The sequence below is a fragment of the Sinocyclocheilus grahami genome, unplaced genomic scaffold (assembly GCF_001515645.1).
Source record: "Sinocyclocheilus grahami isolate Dianchi unplaced genomic scaffold, SAMN03320097.WGS_v1.1 scaffold77.1, whole genome shotgun sequence".
In the NCBI taxonomy this organism is placed as follows: domain Eukaryota; kingdom Metazoa; phylum Chordata; class Actinopteri; order Cypriniformes; family Cyprinidae; genus Sinocyclocheilus; species Sinocyclocheilus grahami.
In genome coordinates this window covers 1033491-1042162 of record NW_015505256.1, presented here as the reverse complement: position 1 = coordinate 1042162, position 8672 = coordinate 1033491, and positions in this window count along the sequence as shown.

Genomic DNA, 8672 nt, shown 5'->3' with positions numbered 1-8672 from the left:
ATATATATATATATATATATTTGTTGTTTGTCTTAATAAAGTGAGCAAATCAAAAATACAGTGGTTAAATGTAAACATTTTTTTTCTATTGCTCAATACCGAACGATATGAAACATATATCGTTGATATATTTTTTAGCTATATCGCCCAGCCCTAGTATCTAATCATAACGATGTGGATAAGTTTGCACCAGCTTCGCAATCGTCACTCCAGTCACGTCACGGCTTATTTATATATAGCGCTTTATACAATAGTTTGATTTAAAGCAAGCAGGTTTACAGTATTTATTTAACATTAAAAAACAGAATCAGTGTCGCTTTCAGTTAGAATTACTAATTGATTTTCTGTTATTAAGCAGGTTCTCCAGTGAGCCAGCTAATGATAACATCTTTTTATTAGTGAATGTAAGCATATTATTACATTAAAGTGATAGTTTGGTTTGCATAGATTAAAGCTTAATCTAGCTCAGGGCTGTTTTGATTATTTTTACACTATAGGGTGCTTAAAAAAATTATTTATTCATAAATAAATGCCTTACCAACCTTTATTTTGTTCCATGTCCATATAGTTACTTTTTCATTCAGTTAATTAAATGGTGAATGATTAGTCTTCTATGCCTGTCATCTAATATTCATTCTATAATAGTTGTAATTGTACAATAACAATATAACTGTTTGACATTTGCAAAAGTTTAAGATTTGCCTATCTTGTTTATTTATAAGTTAGTATACGTGTAACTCAATATTTTAACTAATTTTAAAAGCTGAAAAATAGAACAAAGCCTACTTGTTAATCTGTGAAATCATTGATGATTAGTCGATTAATCGTTGTAATAATTGTTAGATTAAACGATTAGCAAAATAATTGTTTGTTGCAGCCCTAAAACAGAATCTACTGTTAGCATTACCTTTCCTCATCACTCATACTGCTGTGAATCAACCTCAGCACGGAATTTGCATATTTTGCAAAGTGACAGACTGCAAAAATCTAAAAGTCAACATTAAATACTTCCAACCAGTTTTATTACTAACATATTTCCAAATGAAACAAGATATTCAACATGAATAAATGTGGGCTGAACTTGATTTGATACATTAAAAACGGACTAAAAAGTGTAGTGTCTTCATGTAGATGAAGAGGTGGGATATGAGTCAGTAAAAAAAATCATTTCAACGCAGAAACAAATCAAAATTTACATTTTAGTCAAATGTGTGGCACTCTAAAAATATGAAAAGTTGAGGGAAACAGCCTTATATATAGGCTTATTAGGCTAATACTATTTTTATAGCATATATTTAAAGGGGTCATATGATGCTTTTTTAAAGATCATTATTTTGTGTATTCGGTGTAACGGAATATGTTGACATGCTTTAATGTTCAAAAAACACATTATTTTTCAAATACTGTACATTATTGTAGGTCCTCTATGCCCCGCCTCTCTCAAACGCTTCGTTTTCTACAAAGTCCCTCCTTCCGACAAGCGCAGTCTGCTCTGATTGGCCAGCTGACCCATTGCATTGTGATTGGCCGAACACCACAAGCACTCGTCGGAAATGTAACGCCTCTTACCATAATCGCGAGCTTCATCTTTCAAAATAAATGTAAAGACAGAGCCCAAAAGGGGAACAGAGTCCCGTGACAGACACAGTGATGAAGCTGGTATGTGTTTGCAGTACACAAGCCACGGTTAAGACAGCTGACTCCACTGTGATGTGACTCACACTCTCGCTCTCCCTCTCTCTCGCACACAAACACGATGCGCAAAACTCCACATTTGAACAGTCAATAACAAATACTTAAACTAATAACAAAACAGTAGCTGATTCAGAAGCGCCAGATTGTCATAGCAAAGTCAGAATTACCTCCTCTCCTAGGTTCACGAAACGGTTGTCCATAAAATGCATTGCTGTTCTGTTGTAAGTAATCTTAAAGATTCCTAAATGCATCTACTTTCAGAAGGCCAAATAAAGTGATTTTGCTTTCGCCTAGAAACACACAGCGACTCCCTGACATGCTGCTTCAACACTAACTGCGGTTACTGAAACCACGCCTTCTTTCTTTGCATGCACATTTGGGCGGCATTATGCAAATATTTCCACATAGTGAGGTAGATATGGGGGGGCGTGTTAGAACGAGCCGTTTTAGGGGGGTGTGGCAGAGTCTTAACTTTGATAAAGAATATCTCTTTGGTTTTGAGACTTTAGTCTTTGCAACTTCAGGGATCTTATCTATTCACGAACAGCTTGTAACACTCCAAAGAGAAAGGAAAACTTGAAATCGCATCATATGATCCCTTTAAGGTGTAATAAAAAAAAAACTTAAAATGAAAAAAAGACGTTTTTGGACGGAATGGTTGCCATTGACTTCCATAGTAGGGAAAAAATACTATGGAAGTCAATGGTAACCACCAACTGTTTGATTACCAGCAATCTTCAAAATATCTTCTTTTGTGTTCAATATAAGAAAGCAACTCATACAGGTTTGGAACGACATGAGGGTGAGTAAATGATGACAGAATTTTCATTTTTGGGTGAACTATCCCTTTAAAAGACAAAACCTAATTCTCAGTAGACTGCATTTGAACTACAGACTCAATGCGCATGCGCAGTATCCCAACGCAGCGTCAACAAGGTCATGTGGTTTAGGACGAGAAGCCACGTGTGACCTTCCTATCTCATGTTCATGGTTCATGACACCTCGCAGACAGACAGGTACTACAAACACAGGATACAACCATATTACAATCCACCAACAACAACAAAAAAGCTAGCAGGTGCTGGTGGAATTACATACTTGAGATTTACGTTAGTTATTACTAGATTGGTCCAGACAGAATTAAACGTTGGAGAGATTATATTACTACACAATACATCATTCTTAACATTACTAACTGCAATGAATATGAAGTGCAACAGTTAATTATATATGTAAACAACTAAAATCTGAGAAGGAGCAGAGGGAAACTATATTGTCTGCAAAGTATGTAGACTAGAAAATAAATAGTCTGGAAATCACACAGGGGAACTAACTCGACATTACCAGCTTGTCGGGCTACCGATGCATGAGGTGTGTACGCTTTTAGCGTAGTTTACCTAGTGATATCTCGCGCGTATATGTCACTCATTGGTCACACAGTGCACAGTCATTGTAGGTACGACGGCTAATCAAAATGGTACTTACTTGTGCTTATCTGGATTGTTCAAACCGACTTAAAACTAAAAGATTACGTTCTCTCGCGCGAACTCATTCGGGGGTGGTGACTTTCCACGTATTCCCAACTTCTGAGCCTGCTCACCTGAAGTTATGGTTGATTGCTCTTCGGCTGGATATCAACACACCCATTAACGTAAACCGCAGGGATTAATTTGGATTTGTCTGTGCATGTTTTTTTTACTCTCATAGATTTTGTTACCATTGCCATGCATAATACGACTGATAGACTGCAACGGCTGGAGTTAAAAATCATAATTTGTGTTCTACTGAAGAAACAAAGTCACCTACATCTTGGATGCCCTGGGGGTAATCAGATAAACAACAAATTTAAATTTTTGGATGAACTATCCCTTTAAGTAATTTGTGGTTTAGTGCTTACTGGAGACCAGAACCGTTTCAAACGATTCAGTCCGATTTGGTGAACTGGTTCAACCAGTTCACTAAGAAGAACCAGTTAAATTGAACAATTCGTTCGCGAACCGGACATCACTACAGACTGGCTGAATGAAAAGATTCGACTCACATTAGCTGCAGCTAACATCAAAAACACGTGCCTCAGGTTATAAATGAAAAACTGAGGCATATGGATAAAATACACTGTAAAAAATGATGCTAAATAGCACTAAAAGTGGCTCATTGGCCCATAATCATAGGGGAACCATTTTAAGTGCTAGGCCTATATAGCACCTACCTTTAAAAGGTGTTATACAGCTCCTTTGTCAAATGGTGCTATATGAAGAACCTTAGGAGGAACCCCAATGTCCTCCTTAGATTTTAGATACTCCACTCTCTCATGTTTGCTATGAATCAGAATGAACTACAAAGGCAAAAGCTGTTTTGAATCACTGTTATGCTTTTCTGAGGTCAAAAGGTCTTGTGTAGGGGCCCTGGAATAGGGGGGCCATGGGGCAAAAAGGTTGAGAACCACGTTATTTTCAGGAAATACACTGTATTGTAATGTCATTTTTAATCCTTTCCTAAAAACTAAACTAAGTTAATAAGAGTTAGAGTACCTTTAAAGAACTATACAGGGGCTTAACGGCTTCTTTGTATGGCAGTGGTGCTATATGCACCCCAAAGAACCACTGAAGAACCAGTTTTGTGTGTGTGTGTGTGTGTGTGTGTACCTAGTTGAACAGTATTTGCTTTAGGATTGAAGGTAAAATTCTAATATCAACAGAAACCAGTCTAAGATGGTTTGCTTGTCCTAACTGGTTTCTTAGTCTCATCAGGCCATCTGTGTGATGGTTTGAACTGGCATAGTTTTGCCAGGCTCGGAGACCAGCTTAAATCAACTCATGCCAGCAAGCCAGCTCTCTGGAAGAAAATTAACTAGGCATCTCAACAATGAGCTAATTATACTTTAAAGCAGGACCATTTTCAGCTAATTTCATTTTGGCTGTGAGTCCACGGTGTAGAATTTCTGCCGACAAAGGAAATTAAGTGTTAATTTTCGCTTACAAGAACAAAATTCCCTGGCCTTGATCAAATTAACGTTGACTGTGTGGTTGTCCAGATGTGTTCCTTCAAGGAAAGCCAAGCTGGCGTGCCTGTAGAGTATCTCATTCTTGACCATAATTCCCTGACGACATGCTCTGAGAGGTGTCGGGAAACACTAGATTGTCAAATAGCAGGCTACTTTATTTCATTTCCTTCTGAGAACCTGAATCAATAGGAGTTGTTTTTCACAGCATAAGCAAAACAAATAAAAGTTCAAGGATATTGTATACTGCGTCACAGCAGTTACACATCATATAGACTCAAATTGAGTTGCTAATTCATTTAAGGTCTAAGCTTTGGTTATCTTCGGTTACTTGAGTGAAATGCACAAAGCCACACACCTCCTGTTTTTAAAATGTGTCTCTAAAAGCTGTCTGCAGTCCCATCAGCATGACGTTGATACATCGTCTCTTATCATATTTAGCATAGAGAGAGAACCACTTATGATCTCTTCAGACGGGCTCTTCAGTCAAGATGATTTCTCTTAGCTGAAGAGAATATTTCTTAAGTATGGCAAGGCTTTGAAGCAACTTTATGAGTGCAACTTTGAGTGTCTTATAATGGAAAGAGACAATATTCAAATGGCTTTGAATTAACTATGAAGTTCCCATCTTAAACAGTCAATGATTCATGTCAACAGGATATTAATTAATGTTAAAGGCTGATACAGAAATAGTACATTTCAGCTAATACATTACAATAGGTCTCATTTGTTTGTTAATATCTTAGCTAACATGAACCTAACAATGAGCAATATTTTTGCAGATTTATTCGTCTTTGGCAATCTATATAAATATGATTGTTTGTGTTAGGTCACTGTGCAACTGTATTGGTTGGTAAATAAATATTGTATGACTAAATGCTGTAGATGTATTGTACATTGTTAGTCAACTAATGTTACTAATGACAAATTTGATTGTAAAGTGTTAAAAAAAATAATGCATGAATTAAAGTACTAATACTTGTTTATATAAAAAAATGGTTCCAATGATTATGCCTACCTGTAATAATAAATTCTAATTCTAATCTAAATTCTTATCTATTATTTGATATTTGTGGCTGATATGGGAATGAGCTCTTCCTCTGATAACCCAAAGTCTTTGCTGCCACCTACTGGAATAAAATGTGGCTTTGTTATCATCTCGGCACTTTCTTTCTCTTTCTTTCTTTCTTTCTCTTTCTTGCCTTTGAATTACATGCAAAAATTATTTTTCAAATCAGGAATTATGTTCAGATTGCTAATTTTTCCATGTTAATTACATTATTTTACTTAAAACATCATTTAACTTTTAAATTTGAACATAATATTAAATTAAATTAAAAAGTAAATATTATATTAAATATTTTGAATTAATGAAAATGAATGCTACCACATTTTGAATGACTAGAGATATTTCTTTCTTCTTTTACAAATTCATACTCTGATAATCAAAATCATTGCTATAATTAATTTTAATTCGAATTATAGCATGTGGTATATGGCAAGTGAATTGCCATATATATACTGTATATATATATATATATATATATATAGATAGCTTTTTTTCATATGTCATTTCACTTCTCATTTTTGTCTCATAAAATGAGAAAACTCAGGACAAGTCAGAGAACACAAGACCTCTCACACTTCTCACTGTAGGATATGGAAATGACGAGGATACAGTAAACAGCTTGTACTACTATTTTGTCCAGTTTTATTTTGTTGATCACAAACTCTGAGATCACAGGCATGCCACAAACAGGTGATATCTGTTCATCTTATATATAATCAGTTTTCTCACTCTTCTCAGTACAGCAGCTTTAAGAAGCAGCTCAATACAATGGAGCTACTGTGGCTCTGATGTGAGATCATTTGGCTGGTCTTGTGATTTTTCCTTGTGCCTTGCCCTTGAGTAGCAGGGTATTAATAGACAAAGCTCTTTTAAATAACTTGTTTTGTCTTGATATGTGCTTTCATTGCACACTTTTAAAGAAGTGGAACACTCTCACTCTGTTAAGTATTTATATTGAGGCCCACCTTTGGCTATCCTACTATCAAGTACAGATTATAACACAAGGTTAATGTCAAGACTGTGTTTCTTTAAACAACACTTTGACCATAAATCTTTCTTTGGACCTTGGTCTAACACTCTCAAAATGCAAGATGTTTTATGCCACTTTGAATAGTTATCTAGACACGCAAAACAACAGATGGTTAACCATGTATAAAGATTTACCAAGAGATTGTTGATATTAGTGTTTCTAACTGAGCTTTCTTCAGCCGCTTCTCTATACTTGCCTCAATACCAGTTATTAGTAAGTGCATAAAAAGGCTCTATTCTGCAGAGTTTTTAGACTGATGAATAAACTGTCACTGGAAAACAGCAATACAATTTGAAAAAGAAGTGCTTTCCAGCAGAATCAATGCAAAGGCATAAAAAGTCTGATTTTGCTTAAAAAATTATATTTATGTCTATATTAAAGTATTTTTATATGAGTGGTCTCACACCAATGTTTGTCCTGGTGCTGTGAATATAAACGACAGCCCTGGATCAAAAGACATGGTATTACTATAGTAAATGTCCAAAAATATGGTATGTTTTGTTAGCATACTCTAAAAAAACACTGGGTTAAAAACAACCCAATTTGGGTTATTTTTAACCCAAGGCCTGAGTAAATATATAGGACAGAACACATGTTGGGTTAATTTTACCCAGCAAATTGGGTTGTTTATTAAACCCAGCTAATGGGTTGATTTATTTTTACTATAGGCCTAATACTAGCTTATGTTTTTACTTCAGACATGAATTAATGTTTACAGATTAATTTAAATTCTCTAAACTTTTGTAAAATAGGCTACTCCACACAACCACTGGTTTGCATGATAACTTCCTTTATTTATATAATTTACAGCATTGTTTATATCGTTTTTAATACGCAGGCCATGCATATATTTAAACTCGCTTAACAAACATTAGAAGTCTCTGTTATCGTTTTTCCACCGTCACGGCGCTGGTTCTCATGCCCGACCTGGAATCGTGTTCGGTGGGGAACTGCTAACTTCAGATCGCTGCCCTGCGTTTCACTCATAGCCGAAATATGCTGTGACTGCCTGCATAACCTGCACATAAACAAACAGTAAACAGCTCTGAGGACATATTTTAACATCTTTATGAATAAAAACATTTATTTTATGCATGCAGGCCAGGCTGTGTCATCACGGGAAAACACAGATGCAACACTCGTTTAACTCACACCGCGCCCCTGTATATTGCTCTGCATAAAATTGAATGATATACAGCACAGTAACGATTTTATAGATAAAATAAAATGTACACAAACCTGTATTTTACCGAAGAAACGCATCAATTCGATGAGGCTTAAAACTGCTCTCTTCTGAAGAGGATGAAAAAAAAACCTGCGATAAATAACTCAACTGCTGGGTTACGTCTGACCCAGGTGCTGGGTGACACAAATACTACCCAAAGTCCCTTTATTCTATAGTTTTTGTACTACCCAAAGACTGAAAAAATAACCACCCCAAAAAAAATCCAAAAAGCTCAACCCAGCATTTGGGTTGAAAGAATAACCCAGGATTTTTTTTAGATCACTTTCACCTAGCCCCATTATAGCATAATCTATGTTTCAGTCATTTATACTGTGACAGATTAATATTATAGGCTACAGATGTGTAAAATATTATTTGAAAATTTTTTTTTTATATTACATTAGATTATTGTCTTTTTTCTAGCTAGTTACTAGTTGGTTAGTTTAATAGTTCAATGTATTATTTTTTTTATTTTTATTTTTTTACCCTGTTTTCCTCTAAACTTTTCCTCCCACCCCTAGCATTCCTATGAGGACCCCTGGTACCTGCTGGACCCCCACCCCCACTTTTTTTTTTTACTTGTGGGGGAGGAGTGTTCCAAAGAGAGGAAATGTACCTTGTACTTGGACTTTCCCCCCAGTACACTGTGAAG